General features: G+C 34.0%; 1 protein-coding gene across 6 annotated transcripts in view; it reads left to right on the top strand.

Moving 5' to 3' along the window:
* Positions 1-376: 376 nt before the first annotated feature.
* LOC132951278 (uncharacterized) overlaps positions 377-21,071 on the top strand; it is a 33,700-nt gene continuing 13,005 nt past the window's right edge. For 3 of the 6 annotated variants that reach the window (XM_061023075.1, XM_061023078.1, XM_061023079.1), the window contains exon 1: positions 14,604-15,517. The gene's annotated coding sequence lies outside the window, so the exon portion shown is untranslated. Of the gene's footprint in view, positions 576-3,565; positions 3,585-14,602; positions 15,518-21,071 lie in introns of those variants that run through there. The other 3 variants (XM_061023076.1, XM_061023077.1, XR_009665321.1) reach the window with 3 other exon arrangements.

Genomic DNA, 21,071 nt, shown 5'->3' on the forward strand with positions numbered 1-21,071 from the left:
TTATTCTTCGGGTTCGTTTCTTGGACGATATAAAATGATTAAGGTCATTCGCGTTGAAAACGTAGGAATATAATAATAATATTATTCATGATAAAATTGTTGACAAACGACCCGCCTACCACCCACCATCCAACGATCACGTACAGTCATCGGTGTTGTAGCCGGATGACGAATAGATATTGCTACTCTAACGCCATCTGTCGTCCAGGTCGGCCTTCCGGGCCAGTCCGACAGGTGTCTCTGCGGTGTTGTCGAGGACGACTGACACGGACGGTACACGCGCGCGCCCTCCTCCGCTGCGGCCGCGGCACCACCACCGCAGCCGCCGCCGCCCAGTCGTCACCGACACCGACACCGCCACCGACCCGAGCTCGTGAGGGAAGCCATTGCTGTTCGACTGGCTCTCACGTTTTTGTGTGCGCGACGCAGCAACGAGTTGAGGCACTTCGACGTCATTGTCGACCGACAGCCGTGGTGTGTACGCTGCTCACTTTTCGCCAGGGGGGTCGTCGTCGTCGCGCAGTTTTTTTTTACTCCCCCCCAACGCACACGTCGTCATCGTCGTCGCGCTTGTCGTAAGTATAACACAAATAATAATAATATACTAGGTATACACTACATAATATTAGTATATTATAATATAATATTTATTAATATTATATACACACATTACGCGTTACAGTTGTATCCCGGTAGTAATGATATTATCATAACAATAATAATAACGTGTACACGATGCACATAATATATTATGTACATTGTACCTACATAATACTGATGTCGATTATTAAACGGATATCGTATAATGTCCGACAACGTTAGTAGGAGGTAGTAGGTACCTATAATACCTATAACAACGGCGTACTTGTGTACACACTCCAAGTGAGTGTGGTTTACGCGTGCGGGGGCACCGAATAAAATCGAAGGGTAGATCGGCGGCGGTGGTGTCAGAGTTGGATGATGTGGTCGCTAAACTTGTTAGGGGGGGAGGGAACTTTGGGTCGGAAGGTTTAATGAGTACGTCGTCACCGCCACGATGTTTGGGGGTTTGAAGTTTCGTCTCTGCGCTATATTTGTCCATTACCACTTATTATCGATATTATAATACATTGTACGCTGATATCGTTTGTTTTGCATAAATTATTGGTTACTGTCGGTGACGTCCTGCCTTACGACTACAACGCGGTGGGTATGGGTTCCGAGTTCAACGACGGGGTCGATATACCTATACTGTACCTACACACGCGCTCGCTCACTCTCGTCATATTTGTAAGTCGCATAAATGCCCCTAAATGCATATAATATATGCTTCGTGTGGTGTGTGGTTTTCGTACCACAACAATGTACTTCAGCACGGCGGTCGCTCTTTAGAGTTTAGACTGACTACGAGTGTGTGTAATGTGTATACACACTATCCCTCTTTGGGTATAGTATCGAAACTTTTCCGAGTGTCGTTGACACCGAGTCTTCGACGACGGCGGCGATGGCGGTCGGTGCCTGCCCGCCGTATATAGTACAGTTTATCGTGACCTTGAACGGAATTGATGTAACGATGTCAACGTTCGTCCGAATCCGTAGTCTGCATAACCTAATTGTATTTACCGAGTTTTCGTATACATCATAATAATAATATTATGTAGACATGAAGTGACCATAGTGAGCGTGTCCGGTGATTTTTTCGTTTCTCTCTCTCTCTCTTTCACTATCTTTCGTCTCTATTTTCCGCCCCTCTCCGGTTTCGATTTGCACCCCTCACCGCCGGACATTCGGTTTGTTCGGGCACGAATATTAATTATTATTTCATCACACCGCGCGTGTATGCGCGAATACATTTTAATAAATATTACGAGTGCGTGCGTGAGTGTGCTCCGAGATTACGTCGGGGCGTCGCGGATGAGGCTTACGTCACCAACGCCGCCGCCGCGAACGATACATAATATTACGCACCCACACCGCGAAGTAACGCACCCACGGCTGCAGCCAAATCGTCGTCGTCGTTACTCGACAGTCGACACAATGTCCGGCCGATATCCCGCGCCCTGGCCGACGGGCGAATAATAATAACGCGTACCTACGACGGATATCGGAATACGTCACCGTCGTCCGTAATTTTATCGACTTCACCCGGCCGACGGGACTGCGGGAGTATCCGATTCCACGCGTATATAATATTAAAGTATTCGCTGCTCTCGCCTCTTGCCCTGCGGATCGTGGGCTGCGAGACGATTTTGATAGTTTTCTCGGCGATCGGGCGATGGATCGCTGCGAACTACTTTTTTTGGACATCACTGTCGCCGGAGAAATCTGTCCGGCGACACCTGTCACCCGACCGCTCGTCTAAAACTTAACTTAGTGACAACGATAGGTCAAACAATAACAGCGAATGACAACAACACGCGAATGTTTTCCACGCCATCCCTGCCTGCACCCCCTTCGTGTATAGTGTATAGTGTGTACACGAGAACATCTCACTCGTTCGAATGGGGTCGTATCGGATTACCCACCTCGCACGTCGTCGTCCACTCGTCTATAATAATATTATATTATTTTACTATTATTATATTCGGTATGTTTTTCGCGTCCCGCTCGGACTCGTCATGTATGTGTCATCAGATCAAAAGTCGCTGACGGGGTGACATCGACGGTAGCGTCCCGCAACTCGTCCGACTCCCGCGCGCGCGCCGCCGACACACCGCGGCCGCGGTAGCCTCAACAACCGCGCGCCGACAGAGTAGGCCGCGCAAACAAGTTTCGCGCTTTTACAACGACGACGATGATTAAAAACCAATTAGACGCAATATTTTTAGTCGACCGCGGTGGCGGCGGCGTCGACGGCGGCATGACGACGTGTACGCAAGGTGGACGACGGTGCGTATTCGTAAGGGCCAGCGCACTCTATCGTTTCGTCGTCGCAACGTCGTCACGCCAAATACGCAGTCTTTGTTAAAATACTTTAATGTGTGTGCGTGTGTGTGCGGATAAAATGTACAAATGACGTATCGACGTAGACGGTATACTAATGTTATATTTTACTACTACTACTACAACTACAGGCTACAATACTACTACTACTTCTACTACTACTAAAACTACCGTGTATGGCAGCTTATCATTGCGCCGCCGATAATGGTATTCCGATTTGAGAAATATAAATGCACATACGCACATATATTTATATAACAATTATCGTCCACGGCACACAATTATATTATTTTACTGCCACGCAGGATCGATGATAGCGAAATGTACCGCGAATAACACAAACACTGCGAACCGTTGCTGCGCGCCGCCCACATTTCGCGCTGTCCATGTCGTTGATCCGAACGCAAATGATTATAATACCCGCCGTTCGAAGACTTTTGGTGGAACGCCCGGCTGTTGGTGTGTATGTGTGTGTGTGTGTGTGTGTGTGTGTCGCATACCGAAAAGTGTATTATGTTTTTATAACAGAGTGTGATTTTCAAGGTTATCCGTAGTTTAGATCTAGCGACTTACTATTATAATTATAATAATTTTTGCTCTTGGTCGTCGTCGTCGTCGTCGCCGTCGCCGTCGCCACCGTCTCTGTGCATAGACAACATACGGTTTGTAACAAAAAAAAACAAATTACAAATTTACAAATTTCTCGTTTTTTACTGTTAATACTTTAATCACAACGTCATACCCCCGAACATCATTGATATGATTATTGTCACGCCATCGTCACTGGCGTTCGGGTCCGCCCGACGAGCAGCGCATACCATGTCCGCCACCATAGCTGGTATATAGGTAGTAGGTACTATGTCAAGGAGAAAGACTACACACGACGGCAAGGTCGCGGTCGTCAATCGCGCGAAATAATGTAACACTATTAATATTATTATCATCGTCGTCGTCGTTGTAATTTACTCGTTTGTTAGGTTATATATTATTATTATGATTATGTGTCGCGCACTTGCGCGACTGGATTAAACGATCGGCCATTCAGCTAGGTCCCTCGTGTCGTCGGACCGTCGAAATAATTTTTTCTACTACGTGACAATCACGGTGGTGCCCACGAGCGGTGACCGTAGCGCGACATGGACGATTTTTGCTCGCGACCGTCGTCGCGGTTTTCCGTTAATGTTCGGTACTTTATGTATATTAACCGTTCGTTTTAAATACTTACCACACACATATTCCCTTAGGTATTTACAATCAATGGTAATGCACGACCACGACGTTCCAACGCAAATACTATGGTCGGACGGGGTGCCGTAACCACTTTAACCATAGGTTTCGTATTTCCGCTGACGCTAAACTTACCCACCACCGTCACCGATCGACCGGGAGTTCGTTTTGCGCCACGGCATGCATTCGATCGACCGATACGCGTTATTATGGTCGGCTACGACTTTATGTCGATCTAACGATTTAGGTCATCTCATTGCTGCTATACTGCGTCGGGGGGGGGGGGGGGTTCACCGTGCCTACTTCCCCACGTGTTTCCGTAGATAAAATAAATATAAGACCGACGTGTTATTCTAATTTGTTTGTCCCGTATATTATATATATTTTATAAAATAATACGTTATTATTGTTGTTGATGTTCAACGGTGTTTGAATGTATATATGTAAAAACAAGTTTCCCTAACCAGTCCGATGAGAAAATGTCTACGCTTGTCGATGACACCAGATTTTGAAACCACGCTCGATTATTATCTAATTCGATGTTCTTCTTCGACGTATTTCTAGTAGCTAATTTTATATTTATTTAATTATTTTTTTGATTCAAAATACCCGAACTTTGCTGAACTCATTTAGTTTTGTAAATTTATACTTTTAAAACTTTCTTATATTATTATTAAAAATGAATACACAATTACACAAAACACTTTAATGTTTATGGCCAGTTTGATCACTGTTACAATCCTTAATCATAATTCATAATATATACTTTCCTTAAATTCAACCGTGTTTGTGTTCAATATAATATTACGATAAGTAAAAATGAATAGGTAGGTGGCAATTTTCAAAATGTATATACATTGAGTGTGGATGTTTTTATACATAACGGTGTAGGGCGTAAGGATGTAATATGACTCTTATAAAATGTCCAATATTCTTGTAACATTAAATTCTCATAAGAACAACTAACATAATAAACTGTCTGGAAAATATTTCTAAACTTTAAAAACTACCTGTAAACTGTGTATTATTATATTATTATATTTTCGTATTTTTCCATGACTTATTTATGCAACTTTTTTATCATATTCTAACAGACAACAGTGTGGTGAACCACTCTTAGGCCGTGTTGCACAGAACATTTAATGGATCAATAGTGAGCTAATGGTTCCTAGAACAAAATTTAGTGGCCCACGATTTGATTCATTAAATATTTAGTGAACCATTAAACTTAATAAATTGTTTATGTAACCCAGCATTACAGTATTTTACATACATTATACAATATGTTCAATAAACATAAATTTAGTATGAAATGTACAGAGAAATTCCTTGAATTCGCATTATTATAGGTACTGATTATTTATATTTATTTAAATGGCTGCCTATATACAAGTATATATAAGTATTAGGCATATGTATTTACCGAATTTATAAAAATTAAATTTAGAACCAACAGTTAATCATTTATTAATCTATTTTAAGTTTAAATTAGCAGAGTGAACTAGTGAAGTAGTTGTAGTCTAGGGTACATTTCTGCGAGGGGAGACGGATGATGGGGCCTCAGGAACTTATTATATTTTTAAAGTTAATACTTTGTGATTCGTAGTTGTGGATATTAATTAGCTTTGACACACATACATAAACTTTTATAAACTTTAAATATAATATTTTTAAATCTACCTCCCCTAAAATGGAGCCAGGGACGTTATTGGCTTTAGGGCTCCAAGGAATACCATAAATTGCCTACTCATCTAAACTTTATAAATGATCGTTAATAATTAAATGTTATTTACATTTTCTATGCATAAATTCATCAACATTTCGGGAAAATATTTATTTTCTTTTTAAAAAATTATATTAAAAAAAAGTGAAAAATTTGATAATCTTTGAATTGAGTTTTAAAATGGTATAGGAAGTTCAACTTATATTATGTCTAAATAAAACTAGAACCAAATTATTGTATAAAATAATTTTAGATATTTAATAGTAAAGTTGCAAATGAGTTATCGTTTACCTACGCTTATTTACAGATAGTCATTTTCTACGAGTGATTAGTATTAAGAATGGTATAAATTGTCATAATTGTTATCCCTAAATAGCATCCACCAAGGTCCAGGACCTCTATCGAACACTTAATAATCACAATATAACATGCAAAATGTACGTTACTACGTTCCTATGTCGAATATGTTTTTTTTTGTTTTTAATATTAGAGCAAACTTTACGTATTATCAAACTTAAATATTATAATTTATATTATATTATTTTATCATCTTTTTTTTGATATTTAAATTTTAAAATTAGTTATAAATATATACAATTTAGAATTTTGGCCATATAGGCATATAGGTAATAGTTTAAAATGTGCACGAATTTATTTAAAACAAGAAAATGAATGCGTATGTAGCGCTCTCTCAATTCTGTTCTGATGTATCATGATAGTTTTACCGACGTACTTAGCCGCAAATATAGAGCGTGAGATTTTGGGGAGGGGCTGAAGCTCAGAACTGTACCGGACTCTAATGACACTTTCCTGGAAAATTATTTGCGCTTATCATATAATAACCTATGCCTATTACCCATACCTATCGACAGTCAAATAACGCTACAGTAAATTGCACTACAAGAAATCGACCTTTGAATTACACACTACCATAGTCAAACTATAACAATATTAATGTAATAAAAATACACACTTCACTAAATTAGTCATTTTTTTGTTCTCTTGTTTTAATTTATAATATTGTTATTTATTTTAACAATAAGAATAATAACAGAAAATAATCGTAAACGTAAGAATTTTAATAATGTAGCCATGTAGGTATATTAATATATATATTATTATGTACGATGTTATATTTATATTTATTATTTATATAACATTAGTATTTATTTACGACTGACACCACTGGACACCACTGACCGTTGGATACTCGTTATCGCTTAAATCTGTTACCTGGTATTCACACTTGAATAGCACTAGTATTTATATATTTGTTCGTCTTTTCTAACGGGTATAAAAGCAAATATTAAATAGATATATCATATATATTACAACGCCAACATTTGTACCTATATATTATATTATATTATATTTTTGAACAATCTTAAAAAATTCGTCAACACACAATAATATAAACTAAAAATTAATTAATAGAAATAAATAATAATTACATATGAGGGATCTTAGACTATGTTATAATTGTAACTAGGTAGTCTAAAGACCTGTAAGGGCCGTACATTTTCGGCTTAGTCCGGTCCATACATTTTATCCTCAAGCCCAGCCCGGCCTGGTCCAAAAAATATTGTGAAAAAAAATATAATATTATCATGGTATATAAATAGCTTTATTATACCCACCAATCAATGTATTATTATATTCATTGTGGTTGTATCTACTATCTAGTATCTATCCATACAGTATACTCTATATGTATCTACCTGTGCCAACGTCGGTTTTATCATTATTATTTTAAATTTTGATTATTTACTGTCAAAGAAAAATACTTAAAAAGCCCGGTCCAACCCTTTATTTAATTTCAAGGGCCCGGCCCGGACCAATTTCACTACAGGCCGGGCTGTACAGACCGGCCCGGCCCTTGCAGGTCTTTACTAGGTACATAAAATTAGGCTAACACTCAAAAATATATGATTCAGGCCTAATTAGTTAAGTTTTCCTTTGATAACAACTTATCCACACCCCCCCCCCCCCCAAAAAAAAAAAAAAAACCAAACAAACTCCTGACTATATGTCATTGTTTTAGGATTAGAACGTATGCCTATTATCGAGCATATTATTATGTATTATTATATTTAGCCCGTATAGGTACATCAATTATAACGATACATTATGTATATCAATTAGAAAAAAACTTTATTTAACTCAACAACCTATACCATTGTTAAATCAAATTTGTTTAACATTTAACTTAATTAACCATTTAAATATTTGCTCGTATATATTATGTATTTCATAATTTGTTAGTATTTATTTAATAAATTTACCTCATCAACGAGTAGGTTATCACTGTACATTTTAAGAGGACGTCGCACCCGCATATTATGTTGTCTCCGTCTTACACACGTACAGCATAGTAAAAACGTTTTGGCGCGGGAAAGAACCGAGAGGCTACGGTCATAAGTCATAACTAAGAAACGAAATTTTCACCACATATTAAAGAGAACTTTGGCTTTGTAATATCGTCTTTATTTTTTTGATATCAGTTGAAATCACACAAAAGTTCTTATTGTTTCAAAATCCATTATTATTTGTGTTTTTCAAACATAAATAACTTTTTTTGAAGTTCTGATAACAAAAAAATTAAAACGATATTGCACAGCCAAAGTTCTCCTTTTTATGTGGTGAAACTTTAGTTTCTTAGTTATGACTGTAGCGTTCTCGGTTCTAAACAGCTTTTGCTATATGTAGTACATTTGTAAGACGGAGAGACACATGCAGGTGCAACGTTCTCTTAATGGATGTGTTGAATTAGATTTAAATAATAAATTATTGTACCTATACGAAGTACGTGCAATTTCGAGCGGAGATGGTGTGTTTCCCTCTACGATATTTGATAATTTATGTATATTACTCTTTATAATACGGTAGCCGGTAGGTATACTATCAGCCATCAGGTTGAACTAATTTTTCAAAAATGCCCCATATATTATATAATATGACTAGCTGTATAACCCGACTTCGGCTGAGAAAAAATTAGCAAATATATAAAATACGGCGCTATATAGGTGTATCTCGATTTTACCAGTTCACGGGCAAATCGGAGTCGGTGTACCTCGCTTTGTAAACTAATGTCTAATTTGATACAGATAGACAATCCGATATAGTACTTGGTATATTTTCGAATCTGGATAAACTACTCTACACTTTCTTGATAGGCACTTATAAGAACTATCAGAAATTTTCGTCAAAATCTATCGAATATTTTTTGAGTATGTAAATTATAATAATTTTTTATAATATATTATGTAGATTATATGAAAGTCTCTTATTTCTGTAACCAATGAACCAATGCAACTCTATAATATGAACTAAAAATATTCGATTTTCATGAGCCAATACGATATTTCTGTATGCACCTTTCTAGCTATAGATACTTATATGGATTGAATAATGAAACTATAAACACTCGCTGAGTCCAAAGAAATTTGGTGCCAATTGGTTCAGTGCTGCAGTTTTCGAGATGACCGGATACTAACAAAATAAATACAATCATATTTATATATTATTATAAAGAAGATATTACCTATTGTTGGTTACAATAATGACTTTCTGCAATAAATCTATGTAAATACAAAATATGTTTATAGTAAGTTTATAAAAGGTATAAATAGAATAATTTTGAACATTTGTCTTGCCGTATTTTTGTTTTTTGTTTTCCTGATTGTTTTGAAAATATCATATTTTACTGTATTTTTTAACTTTCGACTCACGAAAATTACCCATACATTTAAGAATTGTTGAACATTTCATGTTCGAATAATAATCATCATAATATTATATTATATCAGTTTACTAATATGCAGTCCGTAAACTCCAGTGAAATTGTGTAGTATAATTGTATAACTTAGTTCATAATTTTATATAATAATATATCGATAAATCGATAATACGTTCTCTGTCGTATTTGAGGCAAACGGTTGCTCATTAAAAAAAAAAAAAACTAACATTAAAAGAATCGAAGTTTCATAGATGAATAAATACAAATACGCATAATCGGAAAAAAACAATGTCTAAATGAACCTGTAGTAATTTATTTTAAAAATGTATGAACTCGCCAGATTGTTTTAAATATTTTGATACTAAAAAATAAAATTAGTTGTGTTATAATTAAAATTTCTCATATATTAATGTGGATAGATCCATTTAAACTTTTGGGCATACGGCATACTTACGACTTACCTATTATTTTCGTTAACTACAAACTTCAATTGAATAATATTTATCACTAATAATAATTGTCAATGCATATAGGTACTTGTGATTTGATTATAATTAAAAACTACACACCAATTAATCTAATTTACTATCGTCGTCTGTCGATTAGATAGGCACATAAAAATGCAACGACTGTCCCTAATTTTTTTTTTATTATTACAATTAAAGTTTTACTGGCTTGCTTGTCATCTAGACTTATCTTAATTGATCACGTTAATTAAAAATAAGAGCTTTCTGGATGCATAATATTGTTACAGTATAATAGTATATAATATTCCATTATCTATATACATTTCTTGGAGATAGGCTTAAAATGCTTTAAAAATAATATTTATAAAATTTAAATATTTAAGATGAATCAAAATTAATTTTAAATGTATAAACTTGTTTCTATATATGCACTTTCTTTACCACAATATCTTTGGATTCTGTACGTGTTACATGATCTCAATGGAACATACGTCATGATTTCGTTGAGTAATAAATATGTATATTCCGCTTAATTGTTTAAAAATCGTTTATTCGGTTTTAGCAGATTCCAACTGTAAAATGTATAGGTACACCAAACTGCGAAAAGGGGCATATTACAATATTTCATTTGAGTGGTTTAATAAATAGATATAGAACGAGCAAAGTTTCTAAAGTTGCATTTACGTTACATACGTATAAAAATTCTTTACCTACACAAACATTGTGTTAGATCTTCGGCATTTATAGTTTTATACAATTCATGTTCATACATATAATATGTTCATGTGTATAATACACATACACGCATTTATAGGTAACACATTATATGTTATATATATAATTGTATAAAGGTTGATTAATTAACAGACATTAAGTTAATGATATTTTAAATTTTAATTATTAATTACAATAATATTATACATTTATTGTAAACTATAATTTTGGCAATATTTTATAATCTACTATGTAAATAATTATATCAATTGTCTTTGAAATTCGAGGTCTTTTCGTAAACAAACAAATTGACAATAGTTCATCATTCAATCTCATTTAATATTAAACATTATATGTCAACATTTAAGTCATATTATTTTATGACCTAATGGCCAATAATCCTCGTAGCTTGTGTGTTATAATAATAAACCTTATTAATTTATATTTTTGTGTTAGTCATCCATGAATGTTTCAAATTCGTTAAACGAATATCATTTTTTTAAAAGACTTCAATATTTTAATTTTTAATGTAACGAACACTGCTATTATGGACGTAGTTTCTTTACAAGTAAGCTTTCTTTGGAGTAATCTAGTATTGTAGTTTTCTTTTTTTGTTATATTATATTGTGATTATTGTTTATGTATATCTGTATAATTTTTATCAAATTAAACGAATTTGTACATTCAATGATAAAATGCTGATAAATTGTCTACGCGTGACCTTTTATTTACCTTAGTAAGCGTATTTGTATTTAGGAGAGAAGTATAATGCAGATGGTTCTGGTAAAAGGGCCATCTATGTATGATACTATGATATCATTAATCTTAAAATATTTACAAAAGGTATATTAAGGAATAAATCAAATTATACTGTAAATGTAAAAATTCCTAATCATAAATATGTAATGAGCTTAACTAAAAAATATGGTTTTAGACTATAGTTAATAATAACAATAATAATAATAATAATTACATTTCAAAAAGTTTGAGTGATTAAATTTGTATAGCTATTTATATTTTATATTAACATTTAACAAATCGTTTTTCGCGTTTTCGTAATTATACAAATTTGTTTGTTATTATTTTTAAAAATGCAGATCATTATTTTAAGGCCAACCGATTAATGTAGTTGTTGAAGCTTTATTTGATAACTCTAGTCCACTAAAATGTTCAGGTAGATATATTAAAATTAATTTTTTATTTCCGTTAGTTATTTTAATTATACCTAGGTATTAAACAGTGGCGTATTAAATACCTATTGGCTATTAGTATAGCTTTGGATGTCTGGTATAAGTAATGACGTTATACGTACAGACTACAGGGTCTAACAAAATTCCAGTTTGAAGATAATACATTTTTGAGATATAAGTAATAAGTATACCTAATAATATAACCCATATAAGTATATTATAATATTATATAGGTACATAATTATCATAAGAGTAATATTGTAAATATAACAATGTGAATATTATATTATATTTAACTAGAAAATATAAGTATAATTAATTTGAGTATTTGGCGTTAACACAATTAATAATAATGATGCATAAACAACCCAAAACATAGATTTGACTTACCTATGTTTTTTTACACATTATGGACCGTAAAATTATACATAATAGATACCTACTTAAAAACTTAATGTTGACCCAACTTCTCGGAAACTCATAAATCTTAATGTTAAAATCAAATATCTTATTTATTATTGTGTAATACGTACGTAACTTATATAATGAGTATATATTATATTATGACGTTATTGAGTTTACAATGACGTACTCTCAGTCATGTATGTAGGTATGTGATATTTTCTAACTATCTTCATTACGATATACATTCATACGATGTACACACAATAAAAATATTTACATCTGCTCTCATTATTTATACTTTTTGTATGAATTTGTAATAAATATTTAGATTTATAGTTAATATAATACCTATTCAATAATGATTTTATTTGCCCTAGAACCACATGTTGTTACTTATTATACGAAAAAGGATCCGTTTACATTTTACCAATATACATATTATTGGAAGAGCATCATAAGAATGAACACTTAATCAGTACAACAAATTATTAAATAACCTAGTACTGTTTGTGGGATAAATACGATCGGTATAATACAAGCCTTAATTTTGTTACCCTGTACACAATCGTTTGCTTATCTAATCTCCAGTTCCGAGGCCATCGTGAAAATAATGTCTCACCGCTTCTACAATTATAATAAATTATTGTTGGTCCTCTATACAGAAATCACACGCAGCGTGCAGTAAATACGTTCGCAAACATTTTCTTTTCTATTCCAGGTCGGTTCGTGATTTGTGCTGCGTTTGGAAACACGTTTCCCTTAAGAATAAAGGGTAGGTTGTCTTGTGACGGTGATAGAAGGGAGGGGGCAAATGTAGGACGCCGCTTTCCAATGTACACCGGTGTGCCCGCTGCTCGAATATATAAGTAGATATAGTAGCAGTTATATTACACCGTTGCGCGCCTTACTGCAAAACTGCAGAAGTTTCCTTTCGCCGACCAATCGGTGATTTTACTTTTCGATTTTTAAACACCGTCCGTCGAGTATAAATGAAAAATCGTAAGAGCGTCATGACGCGTGAAGCTCCAAAAAAACTGCGTGACATGATTTTGCACAGAAATGATCCACATCACAACCATTCACACTCAAAATAATAACGGTTCGAAACAAATTGAACGATTATTATCTCTCCTCATACCCACCCACGTCACAGATGTTTCAAAACTAATATCGTGCACAATATGCACGATACTAGAGAAGATCATGATGGTCAATATACTATCGGGTCGGGGTAAACGAATGTATACAGATTACAGACACGCACACATTTTTTTCAGCCAGATTTTTTTGTTTCGTACGCGTTAAAATGTACGCGATCGGGATGTTATCATCGTTTTTCTCAACCTCTTCCTACTTCTCCTCCGCGGCTCCGCCGCGAGTTCGGCAGCTGGCAACGTTGCCAAACCGCGCGCTCAGCGTCACCCGACTGCGTGAGTGATACGGTTGGCCGGAAAACGTATCCGCCGTGTCGTGCATCATGCGTATAGTCGCCACAGCGAGATCGGAAGAAGGAAATCGGAATTATCGAAATAAGGTTAACCAGACCGTGGGGCGTACGCGGACTACGTTTAATATAAATGCAATATACGACGGGTTCGCGGACACCGACTATAACACCTACCAACCAACTCCTCTACACGGTACTCTACCACCCTCCCGGTTCCATCACCTGCACTATCACCACTCGTACTTTGACACGCGTTGTGCAATTCGAAGCCCACACTACCGATCATATTTGCGGACGCCCGATCGCCATCCGGACGGACGGGATCCGCGCGCCGCCGCCCGTCGGGTTCGAAACGCTACGAATTTGTTGCATAGCCGGTGCGCCCGAACAATCGTGAAAAATTAAAAAATACCCGTGAGATACGCTCGCGCGTAACATTTTTCTACTCGAAGCGCTTTGAGGGGGTGTCTATAGTATAGGGAGGGGAAATAACAGGAACGTTTTGTATAAAAAATATTATAATATGATAATATTATAATAAAATAATATAATAATATGATATTATTATTGTACGGCGTACCGTCCGTCGCTGTCGGTTTGTCGGTGTTCCAACGCGTCAAGGCGGGTCCTTTCCCCTACCTCGGGCCGCGCGCGCACACACACACACACACACGCACGCCGCGCCCGCGCCCCCTTCATGCAGCATGCACGCACGCACCGTCACCGCCGCCGTCGACGTCGTCGTCGCCGCTGCCGCCGCACTCCACCACGTATCGCGGCCCCGACTTCTCCGCCCGTGCTCGCACACACGACATCGTATCATTATATATATTATTTCGTATATACGCGTTTCCCGTTCGCGCGGCCGTTCCGCACCGCACATAATATACTGCACATCGTTCTCTCCCCCTGCGCGCGCGCGGCGCTCGTTCGTGTTTGTGTGTGTGTGTGTGTGTTCGCGTGTGCGTTTCTGTGCGTGTGCGCGAAACTTTATTTTATTTAAAAATTTTTTTTATTTATTTATTTTTCCAATTTTTTTTCATCGTATTCCCCCGACGTGGTGATTTTATTACAGCGGACGTCCGAAAGTCTAAACAACGACGTGTACCGTGTGCGTGAGTTTGTGAGCGTGTGTTATGTCCACGTACGCCGACGTCCACGGCGGCCGTCCGCGAGGCGTTTTGTCGTCCGCCTGCACCGCCGCCACTGTCGCCCGCACGGCGTAAAACCATCCCTCGTCGCCGTCGTACCGTCCGCGCGACGGCCGAGGAGCGCCAGCCTCCGCGTATGATTTCAACGCCCCGACTGCGTCGTCCCGTACCGGATAAAGGAACCGTGTGCCATCGACCCCACAACCCCCTCGGACGCGTAACCACCCCAGGACGTGATCTTTTTCGACACCCCTCCCATAAACCGTTCGTCGCTTAATCAGTAACCACCCCGCTGTGAAAGTTGGACTTGACCCCGACGCACCACGCCAATCGTGTAAGTCGTATCGTCGTCCGCTGCGAGTTGCGACTTAGCAATGGTTTCGGACCGACGGTGATGATAACGGTGCGCGAAAAATGGTGATAACGTCGTCGTCGTTGTTATTCCATTGCTGCTGCTGTTGGTGCGGCGGTCGTGCGGTCCAAAGCTGACACACGACATTCCGCTCCCCTTGAACAGCCCGACGAGGGTTTTCAGGTAAAACTCTTATGTTTAGCAATTTTTATAAGCGACTTAATTATTTTCTTTTCGGTTGCTGATGGCCGTTTTTTTTGTTTGTTTGCCTTATCCGAAAAAATGGATTGCAATTTAATTGTTCTCTATTCGCGTTAACGTCATCGCACAAACAAGTATATCGCCACTTGACTCGTGCGCGCGTGCGCCCCAGTGTGATCTCTCGTGGTCGTCTCCTCGAGGATACATGGACTTGCGCGCTCGTGTAATTTACAATAATGTAACGATGTAATGTGTATTTACCTTTGTATTATCATGATTCATGGTAGTGTATTACTGCAAATTTAATTTCGGTGGACAATGAGACGAGAAATCTTGTTTCTCCAAAGTTGTGTCTATTGATGATTGTCTTATTACTTATGTTTATTTGTTTGGTGGTGGTGGTGGAGGGGAGGGGGGTAAGACACCTATAAGGGATGTTCTCCAAGCTTTTGTCTGGAGCAGTCTTCTGCTGTCAATTTTTCTATTGCTGTTTGGCACCGCAGTTATTAATGTTTTTTGCGTTAACTGTGCCTTTCCCATACTCATTGCCAACCTAAATTAGGTTTTGACTTGTATTTAGCTAAATAGGTGCAAACTCAATATCAATATTTATAATTTGCTTTTATTACAATATTAGTAATTATTTTTTATGGTAGTCTTGCTATGCAACAAAATATATAATCTTCCATCTTCAGCTTTCTACGCTCTTGATTTACATTAATTAGTTTTATAATTCTTTTGCATTATTTTAATTACTACTTAGCCAATATAAATCACATATACAAACTAGTGAATTGTGTTATAGATGAATGTCAGTTATTTTTACAGCCTATGTGTTTGTTTGTTTTAAAGTTCAAAGTACCAAGTATGTTGTATACACATTATTTATTAAAGATAGTGGGCAAATTATGAATTATAGCACAAAGAAAATTTAACTATATAAATATGCTTTCAGATTAAATATATAATATAATTAGTACCTTCTCATTTTTATATTTTTTTCTTCTATTCAACTGTATTAAGTTATTGAAGTTAATAAAGTTATGAGGAGAGTTCTGAGTTATGACTTATATGTCACTACATTTTTAAAATTATATTAGAAAATATTCTACTTATCAAGGTAGTAAACTTTTATTTTATCTGTAATTAGTTTGTAATAGATACCTATTGATTTAAATTTTGTATTTGGTACCTAAATATTAAGTATACTATATCTAACATATTAAATTATGTTATATTAAGATATATCTCATGAGAAATGGCTAATTTAAAGTGGTGGATAAATGCGCTATAAATCCGCTTTGCAGGACACCCACATACAACAAAAATTATTAACTTTTTTTTCAAAATGTTATTTAAACTTACTAATGCTAAAAGAGATGGATAGGTGAATAATTGTTGTACATGGAGAATATAAACTAATAGGTATCTTCTTTTTTTATTAAGTACATGTTCTGATGCCTAAAATGCGATTTATCTACACAATGTTTCATTCTGTTATTAAACGGTAGGTATTTAAAGTTCCAGCTAGGTATAAAAGTAAAGCATTTTCTATGGAAACCTTTAATTTCTTCCATCCTTATTGTATTTCATACTATGTATACTTATATTCATTGAAATATTATATTATATACTAATTATAATTCTAAAACATTTCAATAAATACACTGTATGCATCCAGCTCAACAATAAAAGTTGTCTCATTGTCTAGGTATTATTTTAATTATACATTACTGTTAAAATTTCAAAAATTATTTTATATTTTGTTCTATAAAACATAATAGGTAATCCCTAGTTTTAATATTTGCTATTTAATAATTACTTAATATTTAGAACTTAAGTGTACTATACATGATACGTCTAAACACCAAAAATAATTTAGTACTGTTGACTTAGGTAGATTAAGTCAATAGTGGTTTTGAAAAAACATGAGGGTTGGGAGAAAATGGGAAAATGTAGTGTTGTAGGTAGAATAAAATTAAATCCCAAGCAATTGTTTTGTTGGAAGAGGCTATCCAAACGTACCTACCTAATATAGAGGTAATATTATTTTTATAATTCAAAACTTGTATAATATTTACCGTTAATAGTTAACATAAATCCTTTATTATTTTTATACTAACATATTAAAAGAATCAACCCCCTCCCCAAGTCTCAGGGGGGATTTCCCAACCCACCCCTTATAACAACCACTAGATTCATTCAATGGTTCTTAGTTATATTAATGCAGGTTTATATTTTAAATAAAATATTGTTCTGTTATCCTTATTACTTAGGTACCTTGATTGTTAAGTAAATTATTACCTAATTCTTATTAATATAGGTACTTGCATTGAATTTAATAAAATAAAAACTTAATCAATAAAATAGAAATAATTTTAAGATATCTAGCAAAAGTCATAATACCAGATTATTACCAGGTACAGAAAATAATATACCTTACTTAATTATAATATACCTTACCATTTAAATTAATTTTATTTATACTACCGTAAACTATTAGATTTAATATTATATATCTTAATGTATGGTACCTATATATATATTAGGAACAGAAATATTGATTATCATGATTGACTCAAATATTTTTATTATTATTTCATAAACAGGTTAGGTATATGAATACAATTTATATTATTTATTTTTATTACATATTAGATTAATTTTTACTAGTATTGAAATTAATTTAATTGATATCACCGTTATATGTACCTATTACATATTATTGTAATATTGTTTTCTATTAGGTATCTATTTCATAGACATTCATTCTATTGAAAATAAACTAACTGAATTCTTAAGATCAATTAAGTTTTAATATCATTCATTAATTATACATTACTTAACTTGTCTAATAATGAATGATACCTATTTATTAATGAAAACATAAAACTTATTTGAAGTATGTTTAGTGATAGTTTATTTTTATGTATCTAATTATAATTTTGAATTGCCGATCCGGACCTTCCACCCTCTCCCCGCCACCTTGGTCCGTATATAATATATTTGATGAATATCAACTTCTAACAATTTTGTGTTGGTTTGATTCGAGGTTTAATTTTATGATAACAAAAATGATAAGCGATAACTCAATTATGATAACGTTTCATTTTTGTAACGTTGAACTTTCAGACCATCAAATTATGAAGAACAAAGAGTCCTCCCGCTCCTCTCTTAAAAGAAACTGGTTGCGCCAATGTGTGTAGCTGTATAGGTTAGGGTTGATGATCATGCTTATGAAAATGTTATTAGTTATTATTTATTTTGAACAATAATCAATAATATTTATCATATTATATTTATAAATCATAATCATAGGCGTATAGGCAATTCATTTATATCAAATATCTTGGGATGGTGGTATAGCTTAATATATTTTTTTTTAAGAGGGCGATACACCCGCATGCATTCTATCTGTCTTACAAACGCATAATATAGCAAATTGTAAGCTCAGCAGATCACAATTAGCTCTGTTAGTTTAAGAATTAGAGTGAATTGACTTCTTATCAAATTTAAAAGTAAGAATATTATCTAATGAACCACATAGGGTTTTTATTTAGATTTTAATTTTGAAGTAAGTTATAAGTATTTTAAAATTGTTGTAAATTGTTTGTGCATTTTAAAATACTCATAACTTGCTTCAAAATTAAAATCTAAAAAAAACCTACGATGTTCAATACATAATAATATTAGCTTTAAATTTTATAAAAGGTCAATTCGCTCTAATTTTTAAACTAACAGAGTTAAGCGTGATCTGTTGAGCGTACAATTTGGTATGGAGAGCTATACAGAGAAATCGCATGCGGGTGTAGCACCCTCTTGTACCACACATATTGTGACATGTTATTCATTTTTAAAGATTTTATAATTTATAATTTAGATGAATTAATATTATTTTTATATAAATCGCCTTAATACGCATTTCAAGGATGATTCTAGTTATTCATTATTACACAATAAAAATAACTTATAGAAGTTTTCTGAAACGATATTCATACATTTTTAACGGTTAGGTTGAAACTTGAAACTTTTTATACATTTTCCATAATACTCAAAATTATAAATACTGCCTCGAAAAGATATAAAAAAAATAGGTTTCTCTCATTTTCTTAACAAGTATTTTTCGTTGAAAATAAATATTATAATGATAATGTTGGAATAAGAAATTCCTGATACAAGTGTAACCGCCAAAAAACCACCACCTTCTCAAATAAAGGAAAATTGTTTTATTTTAAAAAATATTTCACATTTTATTCATACCCACTACTTAGAAAAATTTCTGGATGAGATCTAGCTATTTTTGTACATTTTAAATAGTATCTACCTTTATTCGTTTTTGTTTATATATATATATAATGTTATAATTAATAACCTATAATGTTTAACAATAAATCAAAATAATACACAATCCCAGAAAAGAAAATATTAAAATTATTATTTTGGTACTAACCTTAAATATATTAAAATTGTTTAAAGTTTGATATTTTATGTTACGTAATGAAAATGTATATTAATATGTATTACTTGTTTGGTTTAAAACAATATGCGCATATACGAAAAAATTGTTTATATTGTAGGTATGTTACGCACGTTAAAATACGATTGAATTTGTCACATTACCTACATGTATGGATGATTTCATATATATACTTAAACCAAAATGTAATGGTCATAAATTTACCGTGTATTAATTTTCGTTTTCTATTTTATAAGTATAAGAAGCATATAAGTGGAACTAAGAAAAAATGGCATGGTTAAGTCGGTTGAATTTTTTATGTACTTGTTTGAATTTTTGGTCGTCATTATTCTCCCAAAATAATTAGGAGTGTAATATAAATTATTTATTACAAATTTAAAAGATAAGGTGTTTTAAACAGATATAGGGCGTATGAATAAAATAAATACAATTTTTGTTTATTTTATTTTATTTTTATTTGAATTAAAAAAATGTAATATTTTGTAGAAAATGTCCATGGAAATAAATGTATGTATTTTATTCAACTTGTGTTTGAGAAAAAATGTATCTATGTTATTATATTCAATGTGACTACTGACTAGATATATTTTTAATAAAACGTAGGTACGAGGTACCTATTAATATAGGATAATACAGAAAACTAGTATGATTACGTAACAATGACCTTCGTGATCGTGGACAGCCGGGCAGGTGCACTATTTGTTTTAATACTCTGTTAAGAAAAAGGCCTTTTGTGTTTAGAACAAACCATTGAATCATTTATTATATTATACGATTAATGTATAATGCCTTTAAAATATATTAGTCATTAAGTATTTAATAATATGTTATACAAATTTATCATCAATTTCTTTATATTATCTCGAATTGGTAGTTATTAGTCATAAGTTTTTTCATATTTCATAACAACATAAACATAGTTTTTACCAGCCTCAACAAAAACAATTATTTAACTATATTCATTTTTGTTACATTTTCCATCAAGTTATATAGACCTCTGCAATACTTCACTTATATAAAAACAATTATTTTGTGTTTTTCAAAGTTAAAATTTAATAG

Source organism: Metopolophium dirhodum, chromosome 8 (genome assembly GCF_019925205.1).
Source record: "Metopolophium dirhodum isolate CAU chromosome 8, ASM1992520v1, whole genome shotgun sequence".
Taxonomy (NCBI): Eukaryota; Metazoa; Arthropoda; class Insecta; order Hemiptera; family Aphididae; genus Metopolophium; species Metopolophium dirhodum.